Below are 18,245 nucleotides of genomic sequence, written 5' to 3' on the forward strand. Positions count from 1 at the left end.
CCAATGCATGAAAGTGAAAAGTGAAAGGGAAGTCACTCAGTCGTGTCCGACTCTTAGCGACCCCATGGACTGCAGCCTACCAGACTCCTCTGTCCATGGAATTTTCCAGGCAAGAGTACTGGAGTGGGGTCAATGAAGGTTAAACCTCTTCAATTTTTTTTTTGCGTTTGTTTGTTTGAAGTTCAGGTAATCTTTTATTGGTGAGGTTCTTTTCTAAAAGGGTTCTACTGCTGCTACTGCAAAGTCGCTACAGACGTGTCCGACTCTGTGTGACTCCATGGAATGGAGCCCATCAGGCGCCTCTGTCCATGGGATTTTCCAGGCAAGAATACTGGAGTGCCCTCCTCCAGGGGATCTTCTTGACCCAGGGATCAAACACACATCTCTATGTCTCCTGCATTGGTAGGCAATTTCTTTGCCACTAGCACCACGTGGGTAGCCCTAAAAGGGTTCTTCAGTTCTGTTGCTGAGTCCCGCCTGACTCTTTGCGACCCCATGGACTGCAGCAGGCCAGGTTTCTGGGTGGTGCCAAATTCTCTCAAATGAATGGTGTCAAATTCCATCTTTGGTACTGGTTTTTAAAGCATACTTGTAAAGTTCCAAAGAATTCCCCTCCTAGATGTAACTAAAAATTCTTCCCGAAGAATATGCTGTTATAAAATCACACAGCATCATAAGGTGTATTGAGATGATTAAACTCACTCTTTTGTGTTTTACAGCTACATGTAAACAGAAAAAATTTTATTTCTTATTCACCGTATACTCTTCCATAAATATAACATAAATTCAGACTCTAATTCATTCCAGGCTCTAATTTATAACTTTCAAATTTTGGTAACAATATTAAATGCTTATTTGATGCAGAAAATTGTAGATAACTTAGAGAAAATTATTCTTCATAAAAAGATATTCTGTATACTTTTATTTATAAAGTCTTCTTTTGATCTCCTGACCTAGAAGATCTCCTCACTTCAATATATTAAGGGCTTAACTATTAAGCCCTCTTATTTAAAAAAAAAATCCCTCATAGAAATAATTATTAAATACTACCTACATTGTAAGTACAATGTAGTGAGATTTTTTTTAAAAGTACTTAAAGGTAGGGACTCTTTTTCATCTTTCTTAACCTTGTACACAAGGCTCCTTGTACACAAATGGGCAATAACATATTCATAGAATGAAAGATAACATATTGAAGGAGAAAATGTGCCAGTTGTCAATAGATATGGACTGGAACTATTTCATCTTAGTTAAGGAAGACTTTATGGAGATGGAAATTTTCAAGTTAGATTTTTAAGGATAGGGACAGATATAGCTTGGCAGTGAGATGAAAATGTGTCCCAAGGATTTGAGAGAGTCTCTGCAAGAAATAAGATACAGGACGGGACAAATATGGTTACAAGATCACAGAGGGAGATTTGCCTGGCTGGTGTGGAAGATGCAGGAAAAGAATGGATGGGTAGCACAGGTCCACTTATGTACATTTCCTGTTCATTCTTCAAGGATGATGGCGAACAGCTGGTTACCATCTTCTGCATAATGGCTTTTCATGTATTTGAAGACAGTTTCAAACACTGTTCACTCTGCTCCAAACTAAATAGTACGTGTTCCAACTCTTTTCTCACAGTTTTTTTGAACACTTTCAACAGATTATTTTTGATATGAGAGACACAAAAAATAGTTCTCTAAACAGCAGGATTTCTCAGCTTTGACACTATTGACATTCTGGCTCAGAAAATACTTTGTTATGAGGGCCTGCCTGTGCAGGGTAGGGTATTTGACAGCATCCCTGGTCCCTGGCCGTACGATGTTAGTAGTTCGCCCTGAGTCGTGAAGATCAAAAATGTCTCCAGACACATGTGCAAAATCACTGTACTATAGATAAGGAGTAGAAAACCACTACCAATGATTTTATCAAAGAAGGTGCCTGAAAACCAATTGTAGTCTGCCGACCAGCGGCTACTGCATCATGTGGGAGCTTGTGAGGGATCTAGAATCTCAGGCCCTCTCCAGATTTCCTGAATCAGAATCTACATCCCAACAAATTCCCCAGAAAAACAGACTTCTGTTAAGGTCTGAGAAGTATGGGTCTGTAGCACGGTACCCCTCTTTCATAATGTTGATGCAGGTAACAGAATTTACCTAAATTAAAACTACTCATCATCCTTTAGGAATACAAAGGGAAAAGGATTTCCTTTAATTAAGGTCAACCTAATTAAAGAAATTAATTTAAGAGGTCAACCCCTTTTGAAAGATTTTCCCTGAAGTTCATCATCTTCAGTATATGTGTGCATGAGTGCTAGGTCACTTCAGTGGGGTCTGGTTCTTTGCGACCCCATGGACTGTAGGCTCCTCTGTCCACGTGATCTCCAGGCAAGAATACCAGAGTGGGTTGCCACACTGTCCTCCAGGGGATCTTCCTGACCCAGGAATCGAATTTGTGTCTCATGTCTCCTGCACTGGTAGGCGGGTTCTTTACCACTAGGGTCACCTGGGAAGCCCCATCTTCAGTATGCTTCCCAAAGGCTATTCATAGTGCTTCTCGATATAAGAACAAAAGTTTTGGTTTCCTTCTGGGGACCTGTTTGTTTATTCTACATGTTGTGTGGAATGTCCGGGGGTGTGTGCTGAACTTTTTTTTTTCATTTCCTGTCCTCAGAATTCCACAGGCAATTTGCCCAAAACGATTGTAAATCAGTTTCTTTCATGTTTTCTAAGACACCAAGGAGCCTGAAGCACAGGAGATGACATTAAAAAAAAATAGTTTACATCTTGTTCTTTCGATTTAAAGGAGCGCATAAACAATAAAAGTAGCTTCTCATAAATTTTAGTACAATGTTCACATTACTATATTCAGTTATCTTGGAACTTCATGTACTAGAAGTAAAGCAAAATCACACTTATTTTTAACCAAAGTTTAAAAGAAAACAGCAAACAGACTGGGGTGGCTTCAGGAGCAACATGGGGAGAAAATGATGGGAAAAATACACAGACAATAATCAGAGGTCAAAAGTAAATTCTGGTTTCTCATGTACCAACAACAGAGAATTTTTCCTTTAATATTATTAACAGCTACATAGTATACTTATTGTGTGTTACACCTCACAAGCTCCATCTCATTTAATTTGCTAACAAGCCTACAATCAAATACCACTATTATTACCATTGGACAGAAGAGGAGAAGGAGGCTTAGGATGATAGAGAAATTTGCCTACATTTCTTCAGGACTCCCAAATCATTTACATTAATCATTTATTGCAATGTGGGAGACCTGGGTTCGATCCCTGGGTTGGGAAGATCCCCTGGAGAAGGAAATGGCAACCCACTCCAGTATTCTTGCCTGGATAATCCCATGGATGGAGGAGCCTGGTGGGCTACAGTCCACGGGACAGCAAAGAGTCGGACATAACTGAGCGACTTCACTTCACTTCACTTCACTTCACTAATCACTTAGCACTAAAACTGGGATGAGTTAATAGAAGGTAACACAGAGATGGGTTTAGAAGAGAGGCTACTATGAGTCCATGTAATTCCATCTTCTGAGGAGCAATTTGAGGGGGAGGCTCTTTCACAGTGGCCAGGGCTGGCAGCACGTTCAGAGGGAGGGAGGGAAAGATTGTAATAGAGAGAAGTCATGGCTACAGAGCTAGATAAAGCTGCAAAAGGGACTTAAGCTGAAACATATAGGTTTAGGTTGCAGCAGCAGCAGAAAAGAAGTGGAAAGACTTGCTCCTCTTCAAATATGGTGATGTGACTTATACATTTAAGAGCCAATAACTGAAGAGGATGCTGAGATAGTTGGTACTGAAAGATAGCTCTTATAAAAGATCAGTTTGTGCAATTTCTTTACTCCAGGATGGAGTATGATGACAACAAATGAGAGAAAGACAACAAATGAGAGAAAGAGAGGGACAAGAAACCTTCAGTTGTATAATGTCTTACGCTTACAAACATTTCCATATAAATAAAGGTATTGAGCTAGTCAGTAAACTAAGATTAGGAGGAGAGCAGTCAATACTCTCTTTTTGTGTGTTGGAAACGAGCTCACAGGGGTTAAGTGATTTGTCCATGGTCAGGCTGTATTAGTGGCAGAGATAAGACATCAACATTGGTCTTCTGAGGTCAAATCATAGACTTTCTGTGACTACAGTGTGATTGAGTTAGGTTAATAAAAATAAAAAATAACAACCTATCTCAACAAAACCCTCATATGGGCCCATGAGAGCTCTTAATCACCTTGTAACTTTGAAGCATTTGAGGATAACAGGCAGGAAATAAAGGGGGCAAATTCTGGGCATCTCTAGCAGGCATTGACTCCCCCGTGGAAGGAAGGTCCCCCTCCTGCACACATCCTCTGAGTTCTCAAAAAAGTCACTGCAGCCTGTTTTATTGTTTTCTTCTAATGAAAAAAATTTTGTCTTTCACAGGGTGATCCAGAAATTTTGATGTAGTAATATCTAGATTAGAGTATTTAATAGCCAGAGGGATTCTGAATATTTTAAACTCTAAGCCCAAGGCAGGAGGGTATCAAAGAAATGCTGACTAGGACTGTGTATCCAAATGATCTTGCTTTCTTTCAGCAACTTCCTACACGTTTATCCAATCTAGAAATAACAGAAATCATGCAATTAACATTACTTTATTATTTTTAAAGAGTGAAATGATACAGTATTGAGATAGAAAATAATACTAGTGTTATTATATTATAGTTAATTAATGACTTTTAGAGCAAATTCCTTGATACTATAGAAAGACGGTGATCTTTAGAGATATATGAGCCTGAGCTTACACCTAGCCCTTTATCTTATATTATTTATTCAGTTATTCATATTTATTAAACTACTCCAAAATATTAATCAAGTCTTTATTTTGGGTTGGATATATGCTAAGCCCTGGAGATAGTTATAAAAAGACAGTGCTCCTGTTTTCACAGATCTTAGAGCCTACCTGGGAAAAAAAATGGCAAGTGAGCCCCAGTTTATCATATTTCAAAGAAAGTTATAAATACCTTCCATGTATTGGCTGCTGTGAGATATACAAAGTATTCACGTAGCAATAGAGAATGCTCAATCCTCTACTGCTTTCAGAGGTAGAATTCAAAGAGTCACTTTACCATCTGGCATTTGAGTTTTCTTTTAGAAGTGGATTTCCCTCCATTCTGATGACCATTTGTATCTTGAAAAGTGATACAGATGTGTTATATCAATGGGGGCAGGACAGTGGGTTCATTGACTCATTTCAATAGCAAATTTCCTGTTTTTTAAACCCAGCTGCAATGACATCTGTAAAGAAAATCTAAGATGAGGGTGTCAGGCCTTCCAAATGGAAGGGCCAGCCGAGGAGGAGCACAGGTGATCCTGCCTCTCAGTTAGATCTCTTGGATTCTCAGCTCAGTCTCCCAGAAGGTGATGCATATTGCTGATGTCACCCAGGCTCCGAGTCAACAGCAACTTGAGGCTTCTCTCACGTGTGGCAATCTACTTCCCTCTAATCGACTTCAAACATGATATTTGCATTGCTAAGTCACTTCAGTCGTGTCTGACTCTGTGCGACCCTATGGACTGTAGCCAGCCAGGCTCCTCTGTCCATGGATTTCTCCAGGCAAGAATACTGGAGTGGGTTTTGCATACAAGTTCCTTTAAAAGGTAAAATTTGATCAAGAGTTTAAGTGAATCTGTCCACAAAAGTGATAGCACTATATAATTCTAGTTGAAATCTGAGATAATTATTTTTATAGCAGTGCAATCTTGAGAAAGAGAAGCCAAAGAACTCCAGTGGTGAAGAGTTGGGAAGTAAAAACAGAATGAAAATAAGACAATATTAAAACCTTGAGCAGAAAGTATAGGATCAACATGTGTTTGGAAATGTCATCATATTTTCAAATACGGAAAATCTACATTTTTCTGGGAAAAAACACTCTACCCAACTCAGAGTCTCCTTCAAACAAGTGGAACTTGCTTATACATTATGTAAAAAGAAAACCTGGCTCAGTCAATCTCACCATTCAAAGTCCTTTCAACAGAAATGATGTAATATGTCAGCAAGATATCAACCTCCATCAGCAAGTCCAGAAAAAGCCAATCCAAATAAACACCTCGACGTTCAGGCATTTTCCAAGTTTCATCCTGGGAAGCTGCTTTTTAACTTCGGCTTGCTATAGTGAGCAAACTGTTTTGACTTCCAGTACTAATGTCCTGTGGGCCTCCAGTGACTACAAGTGGTATTTGAACTTCAAAGTGAGTTATGTGTATAGTCTGTATATGACTGGTAGGAAAGAGGCAAGGAGGTCTAATTCTTGGCACACAGTAGGTGTTTAATACAAGTTTGTTAAATGGGACAGGATAGAATAAACAGAGAAATGAAGATTTTTAGTATAAAGGTCACTCTGGCTGTAAGAACTTGTCCCCTTTCAGAAGTGCTACCCAGAATATTAAACTCCAGTGGAGTGTTTCCCAAACATCCTTTGTTAAAAATCCCTCTTATAAATTTGTCTACATAAGTTTGTTCTTCCGCAGTGTTTATTTTCCTTTGTAGTATCTACAGACATCTGCTTTTTTCCCCCCATATCCTCCCACCACAAAAAATTGCCTGCTTTGCCAGCTCCTCTCAGACTCCGCCTTCTCCTGAAAATCTTAAACAGTCTCAGAACTCAATGCTGCCGTCCTATCAGCATCATCTTTTGGCTCTGTGTTTTACGGGATAAAAAAGCTGTAGAACCTTAGGGGTCCCTGGATCTCACTGTGGGAAACACAACTTGTATGTTTGTGCAAGCAACATGAGCACAGAACTCTGCTTTCCAGCTGTTGGCATCCTGAGAGCTGAACTCATTACTTTTTGTGGCTACACAGCACGGGAGAGCTGCATATGGAAAGGCATATTGCAGTTGCAAACAGAGTGGGATTGGACCCTATTTAAGTGTTCACCCAGATATACGACATATGAAGTCTTTGGACATGTGAGAATCAGAGGGAATGTTGTGTTTTTGTTAATGAAATCCTTTCAGTGAATTTTATTAACTTATAAATAATTTCTTCTCAGTGAAACAGTAAGTCATTGCCAATTTTCAAGTTATTTTTGTTAGTATGTACAGCAAGTACTTTTCAGGGCCAGAAAAATAAAGAGGTAGTACACACTATAAAATAAATGGTTTTCAGTTTACCTAGTAGCTTTAACTGGCAATTTTCAATTCCAGGCTCTAAGAGATTCCATATTGATTCTTTTGTATCATTTAATGGGACAATTTTTCTGGATGGCTTTGTTGTTGGCTTTTGAAAGCCATACACATGTCCAAGTGTGTGAAGCATGGTTACTATTTCAGATACTTCCATTGTTTCTCTGGGGACAGTGAATTTATCCCACTTTTTTTATGCTTATTTGGTTGTTGATGTGTTTAATAATGGGCTTCTCAAGTGGCACTAGTGGTAAAGAACCGGCCTGCCAATTCAGGAGACATAAGAGACTTGGGTTTGACCCCTGGGTTGGAAAGATCCCCTGGAGGAGGGCAAGAATACCTGCTCCAGTATTCTTGCCTGGAGAATCCCATGGACAGAGAAGCCTAGCGGGTTATGGTATGCTGCTGCTAAGTCACTTCAGTCGTGTCCAACTCTTCGACCCCATAGATGGCAGCCCACCAGGCTCCCCCGTCCCTGGGACTCTCCAGGCAAAAACACTGGAGTGGGTTGCCATTTCCTTCTCCAATGCATGGACATGAAAAGTGAAAGTGAAAATATAGGATCACAAAGAGGTGAACATGACTGAAGCGATAGCACTCACACACGCATGCTTAATTACTCCAATGAAAATTAGGCACTTGAAAATCATTCCTATACTACTTCATGCATATACTACTTCTTTGCTTTCCTGACTCATTAAACTATCTGTTCTGTATACTAGCAAAAATAACTTAGGACTAGCAGTGCTTTACTGGCTCATATATTTCACTAAGAAGAAATTATACGTGAGTTAACAAAATTCATTGAAAAGGATCCGTTAAGAAAAGTACAACCTATTATTCAGGTTCCTTCTTCTAAGGCATCGAATGGACAGAATGCATATGGTAGCTGGGTAAGACTGAAACTGAATCAGATAATATAAAAAGAGTGAAAAGGCATCCTCTTTTCTTAATTGTACAATTTGGAGTTTAGAACTAAAATTATTAAAACACACCTCTGTGTAACAAAAAATAACAGGAATAAATGTAAAAGAATAATCATAAAAATTTCAAATATATCTTGAAATCATTTATTTAGATTATTAAAATGTAAAGATCGAAAGTTTAATGCTTTTTAAAAATATGATTGTTTATAATCTAACAGACATCCTTCACTTAGTGAAATTCCAACGTGAAAAAAGTCAATTAAATTAGGCTGTCATTATTTAGATTGGAAAGTAATCACTGGCATTATGAGTCAGCTATAATATTTTTTCAAAGAGGAAGAATGCCTAGGCTTTTAAAAATGTTGTGGTTCTTTATGCAAGTTCTTAAGAACACAATCAACACATGAAATGAAGTCTAACTACATTTTAGTTTGCTGTGGATCATGAATGGCTATTAAATGTAGCTTGTCTTAACCTCTCATTAAAAAAAAAAAAACCTTGTCATATTGCTCAGAAGCAGCAGGCAAAGTGTGTGTATGTGTGTGTGTGTGTGTGTGTGTGTATACATATATACTTGTTTATAAAAAATTAAGAAAAAATACAGTAAAAAATTAAGAATTTAAGAATATTTATAATATTCTTTTTGGAATACAATTATCTAAATGCTTTCTGGGTTTGACACACAAGTGGTCAATTATTAACATTAATAAATTAAGGGCTTCAAGAAGCTAACCCACAAAGTATGGTATATAATATATATAATAAAACACTATGCAAACTTCAACAGTATATTGCAACCAAACCCCAAATCATTAAGAAAACAATTATACTACACTTGAAAATCATTCATATATTACTTTATGTATATACTACTTCTATGCTTTCCTGACCCATCAAATTATCTGCTGTGAATACTAGCAAAAATAACCTTAGGAACTAGCAGTGTTACTGGCTCATATATTTCACTGAGAAGAAACCGGAGTTACCTAGTAGCTTTTTTTTTTTTTTAACTTTACAATATTGTATTGGTTTTGCCATATATCAACATGAATCCGCCACAGGTATACACGTCTTCCCCATCCTGAACCCTCCTCCCTCCTTCCTCCCCGTACCATCCCTCTGAGCTGTCCCAGTGCACCAGCCCCAAGCATCCAGTATCATGCAACGAACCTGGACTGGCGACTCGTTTCATATATGATATTATACATGTTTAAATGCCATTCTCCCAAATCATCCCACCCTTTCCCTCTCCCACAGAGTCCAGAAGACTGTTCTATACATCAGTGTCTCTTTTGCTGTCTCGTATACAGGGTTATTGTTACCATCTTTCTAAATTCCATTAGAATTTAGAATTTTTAAATTCAATTAGAATTTACTAATACAATACATTAGTATACTGTATTGGTGTTTTTCTTTCTGGCTTACTTCACTCTGTATAATAGGCTCCAGTTTCATCCACCTCATTAGAACTGATTCAAATGTATTCTTTTTAATGGCTGAGTAATACTTCATTGTGTATATGTACCACTGCTTTCTTAGCCATTCATCTGCTGATGGACATCTAGGTTGCTTCTATGTCCTGGCTATTATAAACAGTTCTGCAATGACCATTGGGGTACACGTGTCTCTTTCAATTCTGGTTTCCTCAGTGTGTATGCCCAGCAGTGGGATTGCTGGATCATAAGGCAGTTCTATTTCCAATTTTTTAAGGAATCTCCACACTGTTCTCCATTACCTAGTAGCTTTAACTGGCAATTTTAAATTCCAGATACTAAGAGAAGACGTTACTGATTCTCCTATTCCATTTAACAGGCCAATTTTTCTGGACAGCTCAGCTCTGCCCCTAATAATATGCTACCACTTAAACTAAAATGTTTCTGTATAACTATGTCCCTTCCTAGCTACTTATTATAGCAATTTTCCATTATATCATTCACTACCAAACATTCTCTTCATTCAGTAGCCTCTTGGTACCTCTGTTCAATTTAAAATGTGTCTAGTTTATCAAGAGGAAATAATGGAAGCTAAACAAATACAACTTGCTATTCACCTGAAAAAATTTGGAAAATTAATCAGAAAATATTTTAATGGACATTGGGGTTTGTTTATAAGAGTTGAAAAAAATCTCAGTAGCCTGGAATGTTGAAATATTTCAGAAGGCAAGTTTCAGCAGAATGCGCATTTTCTTTTCAGTGAAAAGAGATAATTTTTTCATGCTTTCTTTTTTGTACTGAGATAGCACTAAACTTTGTTTTCTTAGCTATGTTGTTCTAACTTTCAGCACTTAGAACATAATAGTTGAGCACTAATATCCTTGGATTCAAACTCTATTCCTATCTAGTATCATTATCTTGTATATCCTTTCCATTTGACTATTAGGGTATCTTGAAATGAAAGTATATACAGATGTTATAGTCAATATTCTGAAGAACTGTCAGCCAATATTTTCCTTACATGGAAGCATTCTATTACTTAGAATCAAAACTCTAGTACTTGTACTAAGTACTTGTTACACACAAGGATCTTAGAATTTAAGTAGAGGTTACTTCTGGACTGGAGGAAAGGTAAGGAGGAGAAAAGGATCCAAAAAAAGATTTAAAAATGCGGCTTTAGCTGTGTTTTAGAGGGAAATGCTTACTTCTCATTCCTGATGTTTCTTTTCACGTGGCGGGAACTTCACAAGCTGCAATATTTTCTATTTCTGTACCTGCTCCACCTTTCACACTTAACCGATTGGTAAGTTTGGAAGGAGAAACTATCTGGGTATCTCTTAGAAGTGAGCCTGCCCACATAAAAACAAGTAAAACAACCTCCAAAATACTCTGATCTACTCCTCCAGTCTCAGGCTCTGAGCTGGTTTCTGAAGTATAAGTTGGCTTCATCCAGGGATCAACGGTGGGAATTTCCCTTTACCAGCTCTGCTTCATTCTGACTCTCTGTCATTTCCCAGTAGGTTCTGACCTCAAGTGATAAAAAGATTTGCCCATCATTGAGATTTCTCATAAATCCCACTGGTGCTTATTTCTTAAGAAAAATAAACATACTGGGAAAATGTTTGTATTTCACAATGCTGGGTATTGGGTACATTTGTATTTGCTATGTTATTCCTCTAATTTCCTTTTTGGCTTGCAATATTTCATGATTTAAAAGAGCTTATGGATTTTCTCTGTATAATTATATGTTTGAAGATGTTCTAACAGATACAACAACTCTAATTCTTTGTAATTTCATTAATTTTCTTTTTCTAGTTTCATAGTTCTTAACAAAGAAATTAGAACAAACACAAAGCCATTCTCATTTCTTGGAGCTACAAGAAGGCAAAAACAAAAGAACTTGAATGCATGGGCTTAATTATATTTACTCATTTCCTGCTTCATACATTCTTATGACTTATATTCAGAGTAAGAGGTAAGGGGCAGTAGAAGAAGATACAGGAGGCATGCTTAGGATAAGGGGGAAATAAGATAACTTCAGAGGCAGACAAGTTCAAAGTGTGGTGAAGATTGGTCAAACGTTTGCTGTGAGAAGTGCCATATCATACTCACAGTCTGGTGAACATCATTGGGGTCAACTTGGAAGGGTGAAGAAGCCAGATTTGGGAAATGAAATTAACACTAGGCTTAACCAACATTCACTGTTTGCTTAAACAATTATACTGGCCTGGAAAGGTATTGACTGCTAGAATTTTCACTAGTTTCTTTCCAGAATTTTCTCAATAATTGTTCACAGTCTAGTTTCTTATTTCTTATCCTAGGGCTGTGCTATTTATATGGATGGATTAGTGCCTCTTTGGAGAACTGCAGATAATTCTCACCACGGAACTGTGAGTTACATTAAGAAAGAGACACATGTGCTGCTCCAAGAACTCATAATTCCTTACTCTGTCTGGGAGAATTTTAACTAAGAAGTATGGAAGTAAGTCAAGAAACACATCCTGACTTTCCACTGCCCATCTACTTCACAAACACTAGTCTATCAGGGAAGATGTAAAAGAAAGAGGTCATCACTCAGTTGAGAACTCTTCAGCATGCTAGAGATGGATTGAATAGCCACTTATGAAAACATAAGCATATAAAGATGAAAGGAAAAAGTGCCAAGGAGTTTTCCAATTATCAGTAAAGTTAAACAGAATATAGAAATATTAGTGGCAGATGAATGTGAATGCTTATTTGATAGTTTTCCTCAAGTACTGCAACATTAGAAAGCTTGCTGACCTCATCATTTCTCACCATTACATGTATTCTTTCCACTTTCTGGTCTTAAATTATTATTTGAATCTTGAAAGAGGCAGAAATTAGTTCAACTGAATCAATAACATTAACAAAGACTGTGCCTTGACCTATGATATCAATGGAATCTATTTCCTCAGAAGAGTTTCTTATAATAAGACATATATACACACATGCTTGTCTCAAAATTTATCAGTTTATCATTCTTTCTGTTGCTGGAAGTGTATTTTTAAAAAACACATATTTGGTTATAATATTGTCTAAACCTGAAGGCAATGGCACCCACTCCAGTACTCTTGCCTAGAAAATCCTGTGGACGGAGGAGCCTGATGGGCCTCAGTCCATGGGGTCATGAAGAGTCAGACACGACTGAACCACTTCACTTTCACTTTTCACTTTCATGCATTGGAGAAGGAAATGGCAACCCACTCCAGTGTTCTTTCCTGGAGAATCCCAGGGACGGGGAGCCTGGTGGGCTGCCATCTATGGGGTCGAACAGAGTCGGACATGACTGAAGTGACTTAGCAGCAGCAGCAGCAAGCCTTGGTTGGTTCTCAGAGCCTGGTAAATGTTGTCCCACTCCCTACATAGCATTACAGAGCCATTGAAAATAGGCCTCATTCTACCTTTCTGGTCTTATTGCCACTTTCAGCTAAGAACTTCAAGTTATGGTTACTTCTTAATATCTGCAGTTCCCCGAAACATCTTGTATTCTCTTTTGAATCACTTCTTAGCCTGGGCACTTCTATCCATCTTTCAAAGTCTATCTCAAGGTCACTGCCCCCACTGATACTCATTCTTTCCCTATGTTATCATAGAACCTTTACAAACTTATCCCATAGGACATATTAATTTATATTACAGTAAAGCTGACCACCAAAGAATGGATGCTTTTGAACTGTGGTGTTCAAGGAAGACTTTTGAGAAGACTTTTGAGAGTCCCTTGGACTGCAAGGAGATCCAACCAGTCCATTCTGAAGGAGATCAGCCCTGGGATTTCTTTGGAAGGAATGATGCTAAAGCTGAAACTCCAGTACTTTGGCCACCTCATGCGAAGAGTTGACTCATTGGAAAAGACTCTGATGCTGGGAGGGACTGGGGGCAGGAGGAGAAGGGGATGACAGAGGATGAGATGGCTGGATGGCATCACTGACTCGATGGATGTGAGTCTCAGTGAACTCTGGGAGTTGGTGATGGACAGGGAGGCCTGGCGAGATGCGATTCATGGGGTCTCGAAGAGTCGGACACGACTGAGTGACTGAACTGAACTGATACCAGTTTATATGCTCAATTTCCCTGGTGAACTATAAACTACTTGAAGTTAGGAATTCATATTCTCATCCTCAACACTGAGCACAATTTCTAGAGATGACAAGGATGGCTTGTTGAATCTTAATATCCATTTCTTCCTTTTTCTTGGTAATCAGATCTTTACTTAGCATAGCAGTCCACATGGCTAAAATACAATTTGTAACTGTGTACGGTTCTGTGACCAACTGCTGGCCAATGAACAGAAAGTGGAAGTGTTGCAGGAGACATCTAAGGAGCTCCTCGAGCAGAACTAACTTACCTAAAAGATTTACCCTTTTTTACCCTTCTATTTTCTCCACTTTTTGTCTCTCTCCTGTCTCCTTTCCTCAATTATAAATTCCTGCATAACAGGTAGAGCTCTGTTACGGACTGAATTGTCCCCTTCCCAATTTGTATGTTGTAGCCCTAACACTAGTGTGCCTCTATTTGGAGGTAGGGACTTAAAAATTTTTTTTAATTACTTATTTATTTTTGGCTGTGTTGGGTCTTCGTTTGTTTATGGGCTCTTCTCTAGTTGTGGCGAGCGGGGGCTACTCTTTAGTTGCTGTGAAAGGGCTGCTCATTGCAGCGACTTCTCTTGTGGAGCATGGGCTTGAGGCATGTGGGCTCAGGAGTTGTGGCTCCCAGGCTCTAGAGCACAGGCTCAATAGTTGTGGCACCTGGGCTAGGTTGCTCTGTGGCATGTAGCATCTTTCAGGATTATGGATAGAACCCATTTCCCCTGCATTGGCAGGCGGATTCTTTACCTAACTGAGCTACCAGGGAAGCCCAGAGATAGGGACTTTAAGGAGGTGACTAAGGTTAAATGTGGCAACCCACTCCAGTATTCTTGCTGGAGAACCCCAGGGACGGGTAAGTCTGGTGGGTAGCCGTCTATGGGGTCGCACAGAGTCGGACATGACTGAAGCGACTTAGTAGCAGCAGCAAGGTTAAATGAAGTCATAAGGGTGAGGCCCTGATCCAATAGGACTGGTGTCCTGATAAGAAGAGAAAGAGACACCAGAGATTCTCTCTATATATACGCATTTAGGAAAGCTCACGTGAGGACAGAACCAGAAGGCAACTATCTACAAGCCAAGAAGAGAGGCATCATCAGAAACCAACCCTGAAGGCACCTTGATCTTGGGATTCTAGCCTCCAGAACTATGAGAAAACAAATTTCTGTTGTTTAAGCCATCCAGTCTGTGGTTTTCTGTCATGGTAACCTGAGCAGACTGACATAAGCTCCAACTGCCATGTGAGACTATGACTTAAATTTGAACGGAAATGACGTGATGAACTAATGTGGAACCCACACTGGCATTGAACTGCCCTCATATGGACTTCTTTATGTTATATGTTATTCTGCAGTGTTCTATATTACTTAAATCACTTAAAGTCACAGTTCTGTTAGTTACAGGGCAACCTAATAACGAATTCATTGGTACATAATAATTGTTCCGTAAAACCTGTTGACTGAATGACTATATGATATAAATAATGTTCTTTTAAAAAACTTTTTTATGAAGTCTAATTATCATCTCGTGTAAATCTGAAATTTTATGCCATTTTACCCGACCATTGTTTTTCTTTCTTTTTATTTATTTATCTTTTGGTCTTCATTGGTACAATTCAACTAAACTGTCAATGATCAGAGCACAGATTAAAGTTATATCTTATCATATATTTATCTTAACAACCTCAACTTACTTTAAAGATACTACTCTTAACTAAATTTTTGCAACAAAATACCTTGCTCTAAACTATAACTTCATGATCACATAAAAAAGAAACTTCAGTACCTACAATAGCCCCCAAAAAGAAGTATTAGTTTATACTGAATAAGTTTTCAGAAAACTCTTAACTCCAGCCAAGATCATGGTAGTAAAGTTAGATAGAATAACTTAAGAGAAAGGTAAAATGTCTGGGATATACACCCTTACTAGGAAACATTTTCCCAGAAATATTGCCATATTATGGAGCCCATAATATATAATGTTATAAAGGGCTTATTTAAAGACTTGCAGAGTCTGTAGAGTGCATCTTGTAGAGACTTGTAGAGCGAATCTTATAAAAATGTATGAATAATCAAGTGGTATTAGACTGGATGCATCCTTTTATGAGGCAGTAGTCAGGATCCTGAAGGTTCTATAAAGTAGCTTCTCTGAGTGAAGGGCCATTTTACTGTCTCTTCAAAGGCTTCCTTTTCTGTCTGGTGCTACAACACAAACACTCCAATTTTAAAGCTTTTGACAGCTTACCAAGGCCAAACAAAAATTTTTAAGAGAAAACAACCAAATTAAACTCTTTTGAGCAATGGCATTGGGAAAAAATATATGTGTATGTATACATACATATTGGGTTTCCCTAGTGGCTCAGCAGTAAAGAATCCATCTGCTAATTCAGGAGCCAGAAGTTCGATCCCTGAGTCAGCTAGATCCCCTGGAGAAGGAAATGGAGATCCACTCCAGTTTTCTTGCCTGGGAAATCCTATGGACAGAGGAGGCTGGCAGGCTACACTCAAGTCCAAAGAGTTGGACACAAGTTAGCGACTGAACAACAATAACACACATACATATTCTGTTAGAATAAAAAGAGTTTTCTCAATACCTAGAATATTTGTCAGGATTTAATATGCTTCTAGATTTCTGCTGCTGCTGCTGCTAAGTTGCTTCGGTCATGTCCGACTCTGTGTGACCCCATAGACGGCAGCTCACCAGGCTTCTCTGTCCCTGGGATTCTCCAGGCAAGAATACTGGAGTGGGTTGCCATTTCCTTCTAATCATAATTTTATTCTCTATTCTAACATAGTGTTGGTAATATGTTGTTATACACTGTAATTCCTCCAAGAGAAATTCATGTGACTGATCCTAGGTCAGGTAGCTCAGCTGGTAAAGAATCCACCTGCAATGCAAGAGATCCCAGTTTGATTCCTGGGTCAGGAAGATCTACTGGAGAAGGGATGGGCTACCCACTCTAGTATTCTTGGGCTTCCCTTGTAGCTCAGCTGGTAAAGAATCTGCCTACAATCCAGGAGACCTGGGTTTAATTCCTGGGTTGGGAAGACGCCCTGGAGAAGGGAATAGCTAACAACTCCAGTATTCTGGCCTGGAGAATTCCATGGACTGTATAATCCATGGGGTTGCAAAGAGTTGGATACAACTGAGTTACTTTCACTTTACTTCTTCAGGTCAATCTACTGAATTTAGGAGAAGGTACATGGAGAACATAAAATATTAAGAATTATACCTTCCTAATATTTGACTGCTAAAGTGATAAACCATAGAACTTTGTAATTGGAAGGAATGAGATGCTTAGGTATTGTTTAATTTGGCCTTCCCATTTTACCAGAGGCCAGCTACTATCTACTTTTGGCACCTAACTTACTCCCATCAGGTGTTCCAGAAGGTGCTGCCATGTTATTAAGTGATCCTGCCTCCCAGGCCACAGTTGGCTGGTCCAAGAATGAACATCAAATCTAAAATGAGCCATCAAGTGGATCAATTCCAGGGGTGGGGGAGTACTCAACTCAATCAGAGTACTCAACTCTCTGATCTGATGCAGAAGGTCATGGAACAGGAGGCTCAGGAATAGACATGAGGTTGATTTCTGCCAGAAAGCAGTTTCATAGTGTGAAGCAGTGAAATCGAGATGGAGGAGGAAGTTCTAAAATACAGAAGGGAGTTGAGAGATTGTCTAGTCCAATAAGGGCTTCCCCGGTGGCTCATATGGTAAATAATCTGCCTGCAATGCAGGAGACCTGGGTTTGATCCCTGGATCAGGAAGATCCTCTGGATAAAGGAATGGCTACCCACTCTAGTATTCTTGCCTGGAGAATTCCATGGACAGAGGAGCCTTGTGGGCTACAGTCCATGGAGTCACAAGAGTTGGACACGACTGAGCGACTAACACTTTAGTCCAATAATTGGTTTCTCTGTCAGCTTTATTGCTGCCCTGTGATTAGGGGAGGGATGGGGAAGAAGAAGGAGGTAGGGGACTTCCCTGGAAGTCCAGTGGTTAAGACTGTGCTTTCAATGATGGGGGTGCAGGTTAGATCCTTGGTTGGGGAACAGAGATTCCGCATGCCACATGGTGTGGCCCCCCAAAACAAAACAAAAGCAAAAACCAAAAAATTTTAAAAAAGCAGAGGGCAGGGTAGCTAAAGAAAAGATATAATGGCTTAGTTGAACTGATGTTTCCCTCTTGTTTCTCCAGCCTCTCCTAGAGCTATTAAAAAAAAAAAAAAAAGACTGAGAGTAAGAGAGAAAAAGTACTAGGCCTGCTCTGTCACAAGAATGTAAATAAATCTGTATATATGACTACATTATGAATATGTGGTATTCATTCAGCAAACATTAATAAAGATCTACCCTGTGCAAGGTAATGTGAAAGAGCTATCAGTGATTAAAAGGCAAAATAAACATTAGCCCTGCCTCCAAAGACGTTTAGTCACTTGTGAGATATAAGGCATAATCAAATAAGACAATTAGGAGGTTAAAAATGGGGAAAAAAAAAACTTCCAGGGCCTTAAGTGATTGCTGTAACTGTGATTATTGTAATTTTAATGCCAGTTTTATAAAGCCTAACAATCTTAGCTTTTTTCTTTCCTAGCTAATCATTTGGAAGTTA

At 38.9% G+C, this 18,245-nt stretch overlaps 1 protein-coding gene across 2 annotated transcripts in view; it reads right to left on the minus strand.

The window, feature by feature from the left end:
* Nucleotides 1–18,245, minus strand: part of ITGA1 (integrin subunit alpha 1) — a 181,440-nt gene that overhangs the window by 116,243 nt on the left and 46,952 nt on the right. The gene's annotated exons all lie outside the window — the stretch shown is intronic.

This window comes from Bos javanicus, chromosome 20 (genome assembly GCF_032452875.1).
Source record: "Bos javanicus breed banteng chromosome 20, ARS-OSU_banteng_1.0, whole genome shotgun sequence".
In the NCBI taxonomy this organism is placed as follows: Eukaryota; Metazoa; Chordata; class Mammalia; order Artiodactyla; family Bovidae; genus Bos; species Bos javanicus.